Here is an 18,493-nt window from a genome sequence, read left to right on the forward strand (position 1 = left end):
CTGACAGAAAACTGGGAGTGACACGCAGGCCAGTGGAGTAATGGCTTTTGGGTTGCTATCCTCTGGTGAATATAGAATTGGTGAATGCAATCTTAAGCTTGGAGGAAATCAAATCTCTTGACTATTTTGTAAATCTTTCCCTCATGTGAAGTTTTCGCCACCTCGCAGACGTGTGTGTGTGTGTGTGTGTGTGTGTGTGTGTGTGTGTGTGATGGACAGGGCCAGGCTGCAGCGGTTCATCTCCCAGGCGCGCTCCTGGGAAGGGGCAGCCAGGGTGCGCAGCATTCCCGGGCGCCACGCTATAGCAGCTCGGTGGCTCTTCCTTTATAAACTGGGCTCCTCCTGAGTTGCGGGGTGGGGGGGGGGCGACACTTGTTGGAAATGCTGATGTCCAAGCTTTGTCCACATCTGCAGAATCAGAACCTCTGGGAATCTCTATCGAGAGACTCTTCATTTCTCTCCTCTCCAAGAGAAAGAAAAAGCAGGGCGGGGTGGGGGGGGGGGAAGAGGAAGGAGGAAGGAAAGGGAACCTACGCATATTAGGATAAAACACTTTTTATCTGGAAGGAGCCCCGGGGGAGACTAGCGTTTCCCCGGGGATGAGGGTTCCCTGCTGAGCCTCTGGGAGCTTCTCGGAGCTGGGGCCTGGGTCCACACATCCTCAGCTGCTCTGGAGGCTGGACAGGGCTGCCCAGGGGCGGCGGGCTGGGGCCCTCGTCCTCAGGGCGCCCCACTTCTCCCCCTGGCCCAGGCGCCGTGGGATCCACCCCCTGCCCGGAATGGAACGGGTCGACAGTCATTTCGAGGGGTGCCGGTAGAGGCACGCCCGCCTTTCACCCCTCGAAGAACGAGGACCGACCCGGTGAAGGCCGGGCACCCGCCGCAGCGGGAAGGTGGCGGGAGCCGGAGCCCATCCATCCGCTCGGCTCGCCCGCCCCCTGGAGGCCAAGCCGGGCCTCGTCACCCCGCGGATTCCCGGGGCCTCCGCTCCCCGCGGACGGGCCTCCCGTCGGGGGACCCCGGACCCCGTCTCTCTCTCCCTCTCTGCCCTTGGCTAGCGAAGGCTCTGGCGGGAGCGGAAGGACGCGGCCTCCTTCTGCCCGGAGGCGTGCGCGAAGGAGGGAACGGGCGGCCCAGCCCCGGGGAGCCGAGTCCCCGGCGCGGGCGGCGGGAGCGGGGTCGCCCGCAGCCCAGAGCCAGCGGGGTGGGGCTGGGAGGGGGAGCCGGGCCCGGCGCTTCCCGGGGGCCGGCGAGGGGGCGCCGGGCGCGGCTCTGCTCGGGCGGCAGCGCTGGGGGCGCGGCGGGAGCGCGGGCATCGGGGCCCACCGGCCCCCCAACGCCGGCCCCCCAACGCCGGCCCACCCCCGCGCCCCGGGACGCAGCCCCCGCGGAGACCCCGTCCCTCTTTCCGACTCCCGGCGCGCCTTTCAAAGTCCCTCTTTACCGCTTGACGTCCCTGGAGGGCCAAGGGGAAACTGAGGCTGGGGAGGAGCAAACACCCCCCCCCCCGGGGCTCTTGGGGCCCAGCCGGCGGCCCCCGTGCTCCCGGGCGCGGGGCGTGGCGGCCTCGCTCCTTCCCCTAGCCGTCCCCCTAAGACCACGCGTGCTGGCAGCTTTCTGGGGGTGAACTCGCCGCCCCCCCCCCCGCCACCCCCAGACAGCAGGTGAGACCCCGCCCGCTCCGCAGGAGAGGAGCCGGGCTTCCCGCGAGGCTCCGGGATGGGAGGCGGCAAGAGGGTGCCAGACCCCCTCCCTTCCCCCAGGTGACAAGTTCTGGATCTTTCCGGTGCCGTCCCGTGGCGCCCCCACCCCCCACCCCCACCCCGGAGGGGATGAGCCGGCTCCGGCCCTGGCTCGGGCACGCTCACGCCTGACCCCAGGCATCCCGTTCCCCCCCCCTCCCGGGCTCCACGGAGGGCCCGTCGCTCCCACGAGCTCGCCCCACGAGAACACCAACGACGGGGCTTCGTGGGGCCGACATCGCACCGGAAGGCGTGCTTGCGATCGGCACCGAGGCGAGGGCGCCCCCCCACCCCCCAACAAATCCTACACCGCGGACAGCTCGGGCGGCTGGGCGTCCGTCCGCCGCGGGCGGCGCCGCCGTCGGGGCTCGGAGGGGAAGCCCCCGCCCACCCGCCCCGCGGAAGGAGATTTCGGGGTGAGGGGGGTGGGGTGGGGGTGGGGATCGCATCACTGAAGCAGCGCCAGGTGGAGAGGGAAAGAAGGTGGGCCTGCGGAGATCTGGAAAGAGGAGAGGAGCCGGTGCGCCGACCGACGGGGAGGGAGTGGGGAGAGGTGGGGGGGCGGGGCCTGGGGAGGGGGGGGGACACGGTGGCTGCCCGCGCATTCCTCCGGGGGGGGGGGCGAGCTCACTGGGTAAGCACCACACAGCCGCTGGTCTTTGCTACCTTTGTTTGGGAGGTGCACACGACGTGAGTGTGCAAACGTGCACGCGCAGAGATGTGCGCGTCGGGGGAGGGCACTGTTCACGCGGGTACAAGTGTGGGCGCACACGCGGTGCGTGTGATACCCAGCACCGTCCTAAAAAGTCCACGCCCGGCCAGAAGCAGCGGGCCCGGCGCTGGCGCTGGCGCTGGCCGGGGAGGCCGGGGCCGGGACTCCCGGGGTCCCCTGCTCCTGGTCCCGGGGTCCCCTGCGGGCTCCCGGGCGCTCCTTCCTGGACCCTTCCCGACGCGTCCTCGAGGAGGCTGCCCGCGGGACGTGTGTTGGTGCGTTCTTCCTCCTCCTCCTCCTCCTCCTCACCGTCGTTACTCGGCGGCTGCCGGGAACGCGGTGCCCAACGCGCCTAGCGCCTCGGCCCTACCGGAGGAAGCCCGGGCCGGGGCCCCGCGGACGCCGGCTTCCTCCCCGCAGATGGAGTCACAGCGCCGCCTCGCGACCACCCGGGGCCCTCCCCGTCCCAACCTCGCTCCCCATCCCTGCGGTCCTCCTGCGATTCCCTTTGATCTTCCCTCTTCCTCTCCTCCCCTCCATGACGATCCCCATAGCCATCCCCCTATCATGATCCCCCGGGCCTCAAGGATTCCCCACACACAGGCCCACAGGCCACACTTTTGTGGTACCCATGAGATCCCCCTGCGGGTACAAAACAAGACACACCGGGACAACCACAGGGGGTGTGTCTGTGAACGAGTCCTGATCCCGCCCCCGGCACCTGGCTTACGCAGGTTCCTCTTCCACTGGATGAAGAAATAGTGTTTAAAAGGCTCTATCCTCAGGAATTGGGGCGCTCCTCCCCGACGGTGGCTGATGTGGCTTATCCAACCACAGAAATCACATCTAGTTCGTTATTGAGCCCCTACTACAGAACGACTCGGGCAACGGAGCAGCATTTCACAGGCATTGTTTTAACTGGTTTCCTCCAGAAAAGCCAGAAAACAGCGCCAATGTCATATCCTGATTTTTAGAAAATAAGTAGTTAGCCAAGGTCACACTGCAGAGCTGAACTCAAGTCAGCCCTTCTCATCCCAGGACTTGCTTTTTTCTTTCTCTTTTCTCCCTCCTCCTCTTCCTCCCCCCCTCCTCCTCCCCCCTCCTCCCCCTCCCCCTCCTCCTCCCCTCTCTCTTTTTGTGCCAGCAACTTGCCAATTGGAGATTAGAGTCTCATAGACTTTTTTTTTTTTTTGCCCAGGCTGGCTCTGAACCACAATCCTCAGACCTGTTTCCTGAGTAGCCAGGATTACAGGCATGAGTGACGGGTGGCTAGCTACTGCTCTTAATCTCAGTGTCTTGCAGTTATTCTGCCCGATAGCCACAGGCTATGAGACACGACAAGGCACAGAAGGGGCATTTATTCATAGCCTTCCCCATAGCAATTTATTCTCCTAGAGTTGGGCTAGAAAGGTACTGGGGACATAGTTCAAGTGGTAGAGTGACTGTCTCGCAAGCACGAGCCCCTGAGTTCAATTCCCAGTACCCAGAACAAGTTAGGAAAAGCATCACATTTGTCAGACACCTTGATGAACATGTCAATCCCCCAAAGCATTTTACCACTAACTAGCTAAAAGTCCCTGTCAAAGTCACTTCATCCTCCATTGTGTCATCTGTAAAAGATTTATTGTGCGTACAAAATTTGGAAAATAATAAAGTTCTTGATCCTAAGTGCTTGATATCCTAGTGCCTCTCAACAAAAACTCAAGAATATAATTATTGATGGCTTACAAAAACTAAAACCAAAATGAACTCACCTGCACCACTCAGATTTTCCCGTACCTCTGTATGAAATTACCTTCACTGGTATATCTTCGTTTTCATTTTGGACCTGAATGATGTGATAAAACATATTTATTTTATGGTGCATTGGGTGTTAATGTGAGCCCTGCTTTGTTATAAACATTTAAGGGGCAGGGGGGAGAGATAAATTAGACAGTAAATCAACAGACTTTACTTCACACCCTTTCCTCCTGCTTTGTAGATTTTCTTTTTTGCCAAGAAAGAATTAAAGGAAGACTATAAAACTGCTTATTATTCTGGAAAGTACAAAACCTTATTTTTAAGTTAAGTTAGGGGAGATTGGGAGCCAGTTTGAGTTTTCCCCCCTTGAAAACCTCTGTTGCTTTAAATACATTAGAAGTTTAAACATATGTGTCTAAGCAAATTGTTGTGCCCAAATAAAAGAAACAAATGAGGTTTGTTTGAACATAATCCAGACCTCAGGCATTTCCCCCAAAGGCTAAACTTTAAGAGTTTAGGGTCTTTTCCTAGACTAACTCATTAAATAATTACTCATATTAGCAATTTAGGTGAATATGAACTTTCCACCTGATTAGGCTGTAACTCTCCTACTTTCAAATCACTTTGGAAGGACTGTCGACTAGCATGGGCCTGCTATAAACACACCATTTCTCCCTGAGAAAAAATGAGGCTAATAAAACCCACAAAAGTTATTAATGTGCCTCCTCCATTTACTTGGCCAGAATCCATCTCTAGGAATTCATTGTGGCCCCAGTTCAGTTTAGTTCATTTGGACCCTCCTCTCATTCCAATGCCCTTGTATGGGGAAAAGAAAGAGATTCAGAAAGCTTTACCTATAAACAATTAGCATGTTCATGCACACTTAAGTACAGCAGATGAATGCATTATTATCCTTCATTGGGAATTTGATTCCTATTGATGGTGTGAGACACTAGATTTTTGACACTTTGGTGGAGGTCTGTTCTATCCCTCCTCCTCTTCCTGCTCCTTTTCTTCTTCCTCCTCCTCTTCCTCTCTGCTGGTACTAGGGTTTAAACTCAGGGCTTTGTGCTTGCTAGGCAGGATCTCAATGCTTGAGCCACACTTGTAGCTCTCTTCTTCCTTTGATTCCTAGCATGGCAGTCCATAGGGATGTTCAACAAAATGCTGGGGTTTCTTCTTCTTCCAGGTGCACAGTAGGACTGAAGTATTCCGAGCATTCAGTGTGCCCTGGCAAGTGGGAAATCAGAAGACAACGTGTCACACAAAGAACAAAGAACCAGTGTGCAATGTGCTAAATCCCCTTCCCTGGCCGCAGGGGTCAAAGACCCCCAAATGAAGTTTCTGTCAGCCTGCTTACTCTTTGCAAAGATGATATAGAGACCTGCCCCCCACACTTACAGGGGCATTTGGCATGAATGGGAACTTGTTCTCTTACTATGGAGGCTAGAGATGTAGCCCAGCCTCTCTTGATTATCATTCTCAGGGTGGTAACTTTCCTTTTTGTGAGCAGTCAGAACAGTCTTCCTCTGGAATAAAAAGTGAACTTTCAAGCCCGGCACTGGTGGCATGTCATGCCTGTCATCCTAGCTACTCAGGACACTGGGATTTGAGGATTGTGCTTTGATGCCAGCCAGGAGAAAAGTCCACGAGACCCTTATCTCCAATTAACCAACAAAAAGCTGGAAGTGAAGCTGTGGCTCCAGTAGTCCAGCATCCGCCTTGAGCAGAAAAAAGCAAGCAAGGATAGGAGGCCTTGAGTTCAAACCCTAGTATGGACAAATACTAGGGAGGGAGGACAGGACAGGGAAGGATGGAGGTTGAGAGCTACTGAGCTAGTGTGTATGGCTGTAACCCCAGAGCCACAGCTGGCTATGAAATTTAAAAAGAAGTCTGATACTAGCAAGGAATTCAAAGTGTCAATACTCATGTCACTGGGCACTCCCCCACAGAAAGGTGCGTGCTGCTTTCTTTCATATTTTTACTCTCCTTCTGGGTGTCCCGGAAGACGGTACTCTTCTCGAAGTTTGGTGTAGCCAGCTCTCTTTCTTGGTCCAGAGCATGAACTTATAGGTTACAGGACTCCCCCCACCCCCCGCCCCAGAATACTTGTCCTGTAAGCAGAGGTGTTCCTAAGGATAGATCTATTGGTTTGATTTTTGCTGTGGTTCTTACCATGTCTTCACCGATATGTCATTTCATGTAAGTAAGTGGCTAAAGCCCATGGGAATTTAGGTCTGCTTGTCACCAAACCTTAAATTAACTTGTCTTGACCGGAAAAGTTTCCTAACTCAAATTTAAGTCTTTTATGGGCTGAAGACATGGTTCAAGTGGTGGAGCACCTGGCCTGGTGAGTGCAGAGGCCTGAATTCAAGCCCCAGTACCATCCAAAAAGAGGGGGGGAACTATCTTAAACTTCATCTCTCACACACACAGACACACACACACACACACACAGACACACACATCATTTTAAAGAGGAAATATTCTCGAAGACTATTCATGTTTTTATTTAAATTACTTTTATGTTACTTCAATATAAGCAAGCTTAAAACTAGGAGTAAATGCTTTACATATATAATTATTAAGAAGCACTAAAACCAAGTTCCAGATTAAATGAGCAAGGAAAATAACCCACAAACCCAAATACTTATAACTAAACAGTAATACACTATGCTGGATTCCATGCTGTTTTGTAGAAACTAAATTTTCATCAAAAATGTCAAGTGGCTCTAAATTCAATACAGTGGGTCCTTTAGGATGTGGTACACTTATATAATATATCCTCTGGGACTGTCTCATTTTCCTGCCACTTTTCTGTCTTTCTGAATGAAGACAAAACATTCTTTAATGTGCACTGTATAGGGGAAGTTTCATATAACCATTTCAGTATATACTAAGTATCCCTTTCTTATCAACCCATGGCAATTAAGACTACTGAATAAACATGTGTTAAAATTTGAGCTCAGAAATTTTGTCAGCTGGGCACTGATGGCTTACACCTGTGATCCTAGCTACTGAGAAGGCTAAGATCTGAGGATCACAGTTCAAAGCCAACCCAAGCAGGAAAGTCGGTGAGACTCTTATGTCCAATTAATGACCAGAAAAACCAGAAGTGGCTGTGGCTCAAAGTGGTAGGATGCTAGCCTTGAGCAAAAAGAGCTCAGGGACAGCACCCAGGCGCCAAGTTCAAGCCCCATGAGTGACAAAAAAAAAATGTGGCAATATTCAGCTACATGGGAATAGGTGTTATCACCTAGGAATTCGGGATGCAGTTCAGTAGTAAGCACATGCCTAGTATAGGAAAGGTCTTGGTTCTGGTTCCCTCCCCAGAACCTCCCAAACTAATAAACCAAAACCCTGAGAACATCTCGCTCACTTGCATTCCAGATGATATTCTAACATGCAATCAAAACCCAGTTAGTGGAATTTATGTTTCCCAATTTTACAAACCTTCCCTCCCCTCTCCTCCTAGAAAGGACGGAACAGGCATTTTGTGGGTGATCTCCCTTCTTTTTGATGCTACATAACCTTGAGGCAAGTTGCTTAACCTCTCTGAGCCTTGGGTATCTCATCTTTATCTTAAAGGAGAGGAGTGAATGAAGAGTGTTATCAAGGTGCCATTCTGCGGGGAAGGGCCGTGTATATTCCCCCTAGTTGCAGCTAGGTGGTGCCCCTAAGCTCCCTTGATGGAAGTCATTTTCAGGCCTGGTCTGGAAAGTGTTCCCCCACACACTGAACTCATTCTTTCCCCGTTCTGTGGGCTTAATCAGAGAATCCAGCTTGAGATTCCAGGGCTCCGGGGCAGGACTTAACAAACTGCAAGTATTTCAGGCTTCGTGGGCTATAGTCTCTGTCTCAACCCCTTCTCTCTAACATTGTAGCACAAGAACAACTAAGAAGCATAGATGATGCATGTGGCACTGCTCTAATAAAACTTTATTTACAAAAACAGTAGGTTGCACTTGACCCACAAGCCATAGCTGCTTGTCTCTATGCTGCCTTATGTCGGAGCCGCTAAATGGAAGGAGGCAGGCCCCTAAGTGAGAAAATGGACTTTGTGAAAGCCAAACATAAATTGGTTATGCTACTGAATTTTTTTTTTTTGTCAGCTGTGGGGCTTGAACTCAGGGCCCCGGCACTGTCCCTGAGTTCTTTTGCTCAAGGCTAGGGCTCTATCACTGTCCCTGAGTTCTTTTGCTCAAGGCTAGGGCTCTATCGTTTGAGCCACAGCTCCACTTCTAGTGTTTGAGTGGTTAATTGGAGATAAGAGTCTCACAGGGACTTTTCAGTCCAGGATAGCTTTGAACCACAATCCTCAGAACTCAACCCCCTGAGTAGCTAGGATTACAAGCATGAGCCACCCATGCCCAGCATGCTACTGCATTTTTTTAAAAACTATTAGCAATAGCCTACTCTTACCTAATACATAAGCATGCTGTTGTCTTTCCACAAACATCAGGCTTTCATCCTCGTTTTGTTACGGACAGGGAGTATGGATTCATCTGTTTATCATCTCACTGAGCCTTCCCCATTCATGTTAATGAAATAAATAAGACACCATTAAGGAAGCAATCCTGAAAATTAATGGATACGACGGCTCTTGCATTTTAAGGTGTCACTGTTCCTCTGCCTTCATCCCTCTGTGCATTCCTAAACACATGGCTGGGTTAACCGGAGACACACATTTGTGAGACTCTTCCTGAGCACGGTGAGTGGAGCGTGGCATGTTCCGTGGCCAGCTTGCTCCCATAACAGCCACCCATCCATGGAACCCACTGGTTCTGGGCTTCGGCTCAGCTCCTCCGTATTAACACAGCCCGTCTCCCACAAAGCATTCCATCCTGGACTAGTGTTTTCTAATCCTAATTTACAGTTAGGAAGTCTGGAACCCAGAGGGGTTAAAGCACTTTGCTAAAATCATGTGCTGGAATACATAGGCTCGAGCCCTAAATATCACGTGACCTAGCACTGGGTCATGGCCCTGCGGGACCTTCTCCACCGCCCCTTTTGGAGATGTGTTTGCTGTTGCGGAACAGTTGACCTCAGGATGAGTAATCTGTCACCACGCTGAATGAGTTTCAAATTTTCCCATTACAAAAGAAAAATGAGGAAAATATGTCCTAGATACCACAGAGAAACATACTTCATTGTCTTAATTGCCTTTCTATTTCAATCCAGAAAGGCACTTAATTATTTCTGAACTACATTCAAAGCTATCTCTCAAGACTATTACTCTCCCCAGGTGAGTTAAAAAACAAACCTGTGCAAAGTATTTCTCAAGTTGGAATAATAGTATCCAACATCTGCTGAGTGCTATTCTCAATCCTTCCCACTGGTAATCTCATTAATTCCTCATGAGACGCAAAAGTGGATAGACTCACTGTTCTCCTCTCACAGATGAGGAAAGGAAGACACAGGGAGGGGGGATCTCTGCCTGAAGGGGCGAAGCCAGGATCAGATCCCAGGCTAACCAAGGCCAAGCTGCCGTCCTTGCCCCTTCCAGCTGCATCTGGAGAGAGACTTGGTTTCCTCTCTGTGTGTGTGTGAGTGTGTGCCAGAAAGCAATGTGGAAAAACTGCACAGAAGGCTTGGGCAAAGTTACTAGGGAGTCATCCGGGATCTCCACCTGCTGGAACTCCAGGCGGGTCACCTGGCAGCCAGCGCCAGCAGGGGCTGAGTTTACTTCTTAATCACTTGGGGAAGGAAGTCCTTGTGCCTGAGCACTGTGCGGCCCAGGCTCTCGCGATGCTTCCTCAGCGCCACATGCTGGCTTCGCCATTGACTCATAATCAACCTTTTGACAGTCCATTGCTTCTGGAAAGAAATCTCTAGAATGCTGCAGACTGTTTTCTGCAGACAGGATGCATTCTGTCTTATTTAACAGAGAAACTAACCTTCAGCTCCTGAGCTTCTAATGGCAAATTAAATCCACTTCCTATAGAAAACTAGGAAGACATGTTTATAATATGGGAAATCATTGGTGTATTGATCGTGATGAATTTCCTGGTCTCCTTTTTGTGTAATCATCTTCCATCATGGGAACCCAGGCATTAAGAAAACAATCCATATTTGATAGGAATTCATTGTCTTCTCCCTTTTAATTTATTTAGTAACCTTGGGTAGCTAAGAAATTGTCTCTGCTCTGATAAAAACCCTCCTATGCTAATTGTGGGCAGCAAATTAGTAATTATAAGAGATTATATAAAGCAGGAAAAAGCTAAACCAACATTAGGACTGAAGATGGCAATTAGATTCTCAGCCTTACACATCTTCACTCTCAATCTCTGTGAAGAATGAAGTAGAAAGCTCTGGACCAGAATTGAAGAGGACCAGTTTTCTGATTGTGTCCTGAGGGATTTGGATAAAGCTCAAGCAATTTGAAGAATCCCCTCAGGTTTGTACTCAACCGAATTCCCGACCTCTGCCACATCCTATCTATCATGAGCCTTTATCAGGAGGAGATGCCAAATTGCAAGCCATTTGGTGGCATATAATTGCCTTGACATTGACAGTGGAGGGGAATAAATCATCTCTGAGGGGGCAAAGCATTTCTAGTGCAGGAAGACTGGATAAGAAAGCAAATTTAAATAAATATTTTAGGGTAACTAAATCAAGACCAAACAAAATGGATACTAAAAAACAAAAGCTTAAATGAAGATTGAAGAAAACAATAATGTAAGGTTGCTAATCACATTTGGACCTATGAGAAATATTAAATAACTGAGAAAAAAGAAGGGAGGGAGAAAGAAGAAAGAAGGAAGGGGGAGAAAGGGAGGAAGAAAAATGGAGGGGAGGCAGGAGAGAGAAAGGGAAGGGAAAATGATAGAAACCACGTAACATGGCAGAGCTTTTGAAAGCATGTGTCTAGTTTTAGGTGAATGTATATATATATAAAAAGTAGTGTGATGGGTTTCATGGATCCAAAATTCAGCAACACCAAATTGTACTGAGAGAAAGGTCTTTCTTTTCTGTCTCAATTCTTTTTCTTATCTCAAGTCAGGGCTAGTCTGTCTTCAACTTCTCTTTAACAACTCTAAATCTCCTTTGAAAAACACAGGCAAGGGGCTGGGAATATGGCCTAGTGACAAGAGTGCTTGCCTTGTATACATGAAGCCCTGGGTTCGACTCCCCAGCACCACATATACAGAAAATGGCCAGAAGTGGCGCTGTGGCTCAAGTGGCAGAGTGCTAGCCTTGAGCAAAAAGAAGCCAGGGACAGTGCTTAGGCCCTGAGTCCAAGGCCCAGGACTGGCAAAAAATAAAATATTTTTAAAAAATTAAAAAAAAAGAAAAAGAAAAACACAGGCAAAAGTCAACAGGCCACATCCCTGGCCTTTAGCAGATAATACTACATTACCATGTTATCTTTATTGTATTTATTTCTGTGACTTTTGTTTCAGGGCAAATGAACTTGTTTAGTTTGTGATCGATCTATACCATTTTTCTTTAAGTTTTTCAAAATTGTTTTAACCTAAAGACAAACACTAGATAAATAGTAACAGTACAGAGTTAGAAAAGAAAAGCAGATAGAAGAGTCATAGATCCAGCCATGGCAGGGGGAAAAAATCTTTTAAGGGGTGCTGAAATAATTTTAATTAAGAAAACATGGACTTAAAGTTACAGGATGTCAGAGCCAGAAAAGATGGGGACAGGCTGTCTGAGCTCCCTCATTTTACACATGAAGAAATCCAGGCCTAAAAGAGAGGGCAAGAGCTGTTCAGCCCCACAGTCCACAAACAAAGTTCTTTTAAATCTAAGCTTGCTGTCTGCTCCTCCCTTTCTTTTTGCATTACTTTTTTTGCAGGTTTTTCAAAGGCTGTATGCATTGAACCTGGATAAATGTGTCCAATCGACAAGTCCACACCAGGAGACGGGCCACAGGCATGTAACTTGACAACTCCTCTGCATTCTCTTGAGACACATATGAAGAGAGGAAGAGGTAGAGGAGAAGGCAATCATAATACTCAGTGCATATCCTATGAAATTAAGAAAACTGAGGGGTGAGGGAGGGCTGGGAGGGATGGAGATGATGAAAAGAGTGGCATGAATCCAACAAAATGCACTGCACACATAAACTGGTTTGTTAAATGGTTGTGTGTGTATGTGTGTGTGAGTCTGTGTGTTCTTGGGGGCTTGAACTCTGGGCCTGGGCTCTGTATCTGAGCTTTTGTGCTCACTCTATCACTTGACCCACAACTCCACATGCAGCCTTATTGGAGATGAGTCTCATGGGCTTCTCTGCCTGGGCTGGCTTCCAATCCCAATCCTCAAATCTCAGCCTCCTGAAGTCTACAGGCATCAGCCACTGGTGCCTGGCTCTGAATGGTAACTCTTACACAACCAGTTAAAGATAATAATTTTTTAAAAGACAACCTGAAGGGCCACAGTGACATCTAGTGGTAATGTAACTCTTTAGACAACCCTTGATTTAATCAGGCTTGCCAGGAGAAACAGAAATATGACTTTGCAGGTTATTTCTCAGTTTCGGTTTGTCTGCTCCCTGGTGATTAGATTTGTCTTCATGGGAACACTGTACAAGTGAAGCGATGTCGTAGTGCACTGTATCTAGAGATATGCCATAGCAGTTTTTCAGGTTGTTGTGATGTTAACTTCAATTACTTGATTTCCCCTTATAAAACTTTAGCTCCCCCATTTGTAATTAATGAAGGATTTGGGACGTGATATTTGTAGACTGTCTAGGTATCTTCTGCCTCTCCAAACTTTCATCTATATCTTTTAGTATCCAATGATAATTCTTGACTAAATCAATTACTACCATAATAGTTTATAAAATAGTAACTTTGTAATTGTCCTTCTTTTCCATGTTTTTATTAGTTATCACTTAAATAAGAGTCCCTCTTCATTCCCTATGTATTCATTCTTATTAGTACAGACTCATGAATTCTTATCATGTACACCTATATACGAGAATTCATGAGTCTACTCAGGTACAGCTATGCGTACATATTATAGATTATGTGTTCATGTACAAATTTTAGACCCTAAAGCTTTACACAATGGTATTTATTGGTATTGTATTTCTTTTTAAATGTCATGAAAGTAAAAAAATATGAGAAAATGTTCTAGATTAAGATCACTCCCTATAATGTCTGATCCTGGCTTAGATTCTGCCCAGGATCATAGGGGAGACATTAGATAGGGGTGTTATGGGAAAGTTATTCTCCAGCCCTTCCTAAGTGTATACGCATGTACATGCGTATGTGTATCCAAGTATGCATACACTCGCATATGCATATGCAGGTTTGTGTATTTGTGTATTGCATGCATGCACATGAGAGCATTTTGTGTGTGTGTGAATATGCATGTGCATTGAGAAATATGGCAAAACGTTAACACTGGGTGAATGTGTAAAAGGTGTGTGGAAATCTAGCAACTTTCATCAAAGCTTGAAATTATATTAAAAAGTTGGGCAAATGAGTAATTTTTTTAAGGAATTTTTTCGGTCATGGGGCCTGGGCACTGTCCCTGAGTTCTTCAGCTCAAGGCTAATGCTCTACCACTCTGAGCCACAACACAACTTCCAGTTTTCTGGGGTTAACTGGAGGTAAGAGTCTCATGGACTTTCCTACCAGGGCTGGCTTTTAACCACAATCCTCAGATCTCAGCCTCCTGAGTAGCTAGGATTACAGGAGTGAGCCACCAGCGCCTGGCTGATTTTAAGGAATTTTTAAAGTCCTCATTTATTCAACAAAAAGGAGCAAACTACACTTGTCACTAGGGGCTTGAGAATTTCTGAGTCTCAGCAATGCCACTCTTTTCCACTACTGCTCCTTCCACTGGTGATCATCTGTTAGTCAAGATTATCTATTATACATCATTACTCTAAATTCCTCCCAATGCCCTGAAGAAGTCCTCAAAGGAATTTGTGCAAAGGCACACATATTTAATGTCATCATGGGAGAAATACCCATACCCAGAGTGCTAGCCTTGAATCCACCCACCCAAACAGAAGGGATCACCCTGAATTTGAACCAGAATAAGCTAGCTACCAAAAATCAAAAATGTCTTAGATAGGTACTTATTTTAAAAAGGAAACGTGGTTATTCGGCTGGGGAAGTGACTTACTGGACTTGGGAGGATGAGGAGTTTGATGCATAACAGAATAAGTTGGTCACAAGCAAAAACCTAATGGGGCTGGGAATATGGCCTAGTGGCAAGAATGCTTGTCTCCTATACATGAAGCCCTGGGTTCGATTCCCCAGCACCACATATATAGAAAACGGTCAGAAGTGGCGCTGTGGCTCAAGTGGCAGAGTGCTAGCCTTGAGCAAAAAGAAGCCAGGGACAGTGCTCAGGCCCTGAGTCCAAGCCCCAGGACTGGCAAAAACAAAACAAAACAACAACAACAAAAACCTAACTGACAACTGGCTTACGCTGCACCACCTTAGGTTTCTATCTCCGAGTAAATCTGATGTATCACAGGCACATTGCTACCTGTGCCTTAAAGAAACAATGGACAGAAGCCAGCAGCAGGTGCGTGCCAGATGACACAACCCCAGACATGATATTCAGGGTGGCCCAGGCTCTAGCGCTCCTCAGACTGCATGACTGACACTGAGGGCCTCCCCTGTACCCCAGGAAGCTGCCTGTCGGATACCTCCCACCCACTCCTCATCCAGAGCTTTGACCCCATGTTTTTTCCCTTCCAGTGAGTGGGCATTATATAAAAGAAAAAGACTCCAGCACCACGGGCTCACGCCTATAATCCTAGCTACTCAGGAGGCTGAGATCTGAGGATTGTGGCTCAAAGCCAGCCCAGGGAGAAAAGTCCCTGTGAGATTATCTCCGGGGGAAGCACAAATAAGAGAATTATGGTCCAGGCTGGTGAGAGATAAAGTGATACTCCATCTCAAAAATTAACCAGCACAGAGGGACAAACTGGGAGAGAGTGACGGAAGGGGTGACACTGCCCCAAAACAAATGTACTCTTTACCTGACTTATGTAATTGTAACCCCTCTTCACATCACCTTTGTCATAATAAAAAGTAAAAAAAAAAAAAAAAACCCACAGGGCAGAATGACTCGTGTAGTAGAGTGCCTGCTTCTAAAGTGTGAAGCCCCAAGTTCAAGCTCCAGTACACAAGAGAGGAAGGAAGGGAGGGAGAGAAGGGAAAGAAGGGGAGGGAGGGAGGGAGGGAATGAAGGAATTCTGTGGTTTTTTTTTAAGTTAGTTTACTCTTCTTTTTTTTTTTTTTCTTTCGCCAGTCCTGGGGCTTGGACTCAGGGCCTGAGCACTGTCCCTGGCTTCTTTTTGCTCAAGGCTAGCACTCTGCCACTTGAGCCACAGTGCCACTTCTGGCCTTTTCTCTGTATGTGGTGCTGGGGAATCGAACCCAGGGCTTCATGTATACGAGGCAAGCATTCTTGCCACTAGGCCATATTCCCAGCCCCTAGTTTACTCTTCTTCCGGGAGTGTCAAGTACATGGTGTCAGATGCATTTCTTAGGTATCATTTCTTTAGCAATTATTTGCTAAAAATCTACACTCCTGGCAAAAGGCAAATGGCAATAACATGTAGGTTGTAGGCTATAGCTATGTAAATCACACACGGAAGGGGGAGCCGCAGAAAGGGAGGAAGGGTGAACAAATGCAACCATGCTATTCAGTCTATACTATATGGAAAGTGACCTAAGGAACTTGTGGGTAGGGAAGGGGGGGGGGGGACAAAAAGGGGTGACACTGTCCAAAAAAAAAAAGTGGACTCATTAACTAACTTATGAAATGATAGCCCTTCTGTACAACACCTTACTAACAATAAAGTATTTTTAAAGGAAAGAAATCACACATGGAAGGTTTTAAACGTTATGCAAATTAGCTCAGCTGACTGACTTCCTTTCCGATCAGGCAGGGCCTTTTAGAAATCAAACCCCCATCAGCCCCAGAACTAGGGACCTTTTACTGCACAGGTTCTTAGGTTCTTGGTGCCACAGGTCACCACCATAAACTAGGCAACCATGCCTAAAATCTCAGCTGCTTTTCACTTTTTCTTTTCCTAAGGGAGTTTCAGGGTAGTTTAGAGAAAGACTTAACAGTTTGAGAGGAAAAAAAATTAACTGGAGAGAAAGTGAGAATTTGTACCTACCTACCCCTTGACATGCACTTCTTGCACGGATTCCATACTCACCTTTAAGAAAGCAGTTTTTGTGTTTTTTGTTTTTTAACTTTCTGAACTCTCTAAAACAAGGCTGGACTCCTCAGCTCCGGCTCCATTCCAAACCTACCAAGTCAGAATTATAGGATTAGGCCCAGGCTTCTGTCATTTTTCCATGATTATCCCCACCTGCTTCCAATGTGTCACATTAAGAAATGCAGTGGGACAACTTGCTGGTTCACCAGAGTATAAAAATTCAAGCACAGACCCTATGGTCCATTGGCTTCACCAATGGACTCAACCAAGAGTCAAAACCCTTAACAAGTAAAGTGTCTATACTGAGCACAGAGTCTTTTCTATTTCATCAACAATATTATATATTAGGTATCCCAAGTAATCTAAGCCAGGCAGCAGTGGCTCACACCTGCACCCTTACTCAGGAGGCTGAGAACTGGACGATCAAGTGGCTCAAATGACAGGAAAAATTGTAAGGACCAATCAAATAAGGAAGCCAAGAAAGTTTGAGGCCCCGAGTTCAACTGTTACAGGCAAGGATTTAACTTATATGCAGTCACAGTTCTTCTCGTTTCTTAAGAACATAAAAATTGAGTTTGCATTATCTGCAATCTTTTTAAAACATCAACAACTAATTCAGATGTCTATTCTTTCATTTTTGATGCTGGGGAAGCCAAGGCAAAATTCATTGCCTGAAGGTCCCAAATCTGTCACCTGGTCTAGAAACACTGAGTCCAATATCCAAATTCAGTTCAACACAAGAACACTCCAGAAATGACTTCTCTAGTTGGCATGAATTACTGTGCTCTCTCCTGCTTCTAGAAAGAACTTTTTCTTTTTGTAGACATGAGCTCTACCACTTGAACCACACATGAATGTGTATACATGTGTTGTGTTTTGTGCCGGTACTAGTTCTAGAACTCAAGGCCTAGGCATTCTCCGTTTGTTTTGGTTCGTTGTTTTTTGGGGTTGTTTTTTTTTTTTTTGCTCAAGATTGGCACTCTACCACTTGACCTAAAGCTCTATTACTGGCACTTGGCTGGTTCACTGAAGATTGTAAGGGTGACAATGTCCACTTCAGAACAAGTAGGTAGTTGTCCAGTGGTTCACTCCTTTCCCTTTGGCATGACTATCCGGAAGGTTCACCAAGCAGGGGATCCCTGCCAACTAGACTTTTGTAGTGTACGCATGAGATAAATCTGTATTCTCAAAATCACTGTATAATTTTGAGGGCTTGTTGCTACATAGTATGGCGCTCCTACCTACAAGACAAGGACACACAACCACAGGTAGCTGTCCAGCAAGCTCCTAAGAGGCTCATCTAACTCGGCATACAGAGCTGCTGGGGTCTGCAATGTGGTATCTTATAATGAATGATGTGACATTGGTACCAAAGCAATCTCTACAGGTATTAAAATACCCAAGTACTTCTCCTTATGACTTCATATGACCTTCAGTCAAAAGACTGGAAAAAGATCTCCTCCCACAGCTCCTCAGCCTAAAGGACAACTCAATCCCAACGTGGTCTATAGTTTTGTTCCTTAAATCAGGGCATCAAAACACTCATCTTTGAACTTTACTATATACAAAGACTGAAAACCAGATTTTCAAAGCTCAGAGCAGGGGCTAGGGCTGGCAGGATTCTTTGGCCACTAGAGGGAGCAGTCTTCCTTGTTTCCTGCCTGGTCTGCAGCGTGCCGGACAAAATCGCCTAGGAAGGCCTGAAATCCATGTTGTCAGGCACCTCAAGTGCTGAGGAGTCTGTGGGTCTGAGGTATTTATCTTGTTAAAAAGTTCTCCCAGGCTGGGGATATGGCCTAGTGGCAAGAGTGCCTGCCTCGGATACACGAGGCCCTGGGTTCGATTCCCCAGCACCACATATACAGAAAATGGCCAGAAGTGGCGCTGTGGCTCAAGTGGCAGAGTGCTAGCCTTGAGCAAGAAGAAGCCAGGGACAGTGCTCAGGCCCTGAGTCCGAGCCCCAGGACTGGCAAAAAAAAAAAAAAAAATGTTCTTCCGGAGCAGACTTCTGTATTAAAGCTGTTTGCTCCTCTGGTGTAGGAGATTGAACCAACAGGCCCTTCAGAGTGTTTCCAAGTGCAGGGCTTTTGTGATGGGAACCAACAAGCTAGACAAGAACAGCAGCAACAAACCACAGGAACCAAACCC

General features: G+C 47.6%; 1 protein-coding gene across 1 annotated transcript in view; it reads right to left on the reverse strand.

Annotated features, from left to right (window-relative positions):
* Positions 1 to 5,156, reverse strand: part of Ebf1 (EBF transcription factor 1) — a 381,892-nt gene extending 376,736 nt beyond the window's left edge. The window contains exons 1-2 of the mRNA XM_048334365.1: positions 5,049 to 5,156; positions 4,209 to 4,282 (exon numbers count right to left, since the gene is read on the reverse strand). The gene's annotated coding sequence lies outside the window, so the exon portion shown is untranslated. The remainder of the gene's footprint in view (positions 1 to 4,208; positions 4,283 to 5,048) is intronic.
* Between the last annotated feature and the right edge of the window lie 13,337 nt (positions 5,157 to 18,493).

The sequence above is a fragment of the Perognathus longimembris genome, chromosome 25, assembly GCF_023159225.1.
Source record: "Perognathus longimembris pacificus isolate PPM17 chromosome 25, ASM2315922v1, whole genome shotgun sequence".
NCBI lineage: Eukaryota > Metazoa > Chordata > Mammalia > Rodentia > Heteromyidae > Perognathus > Perognathus longimembris.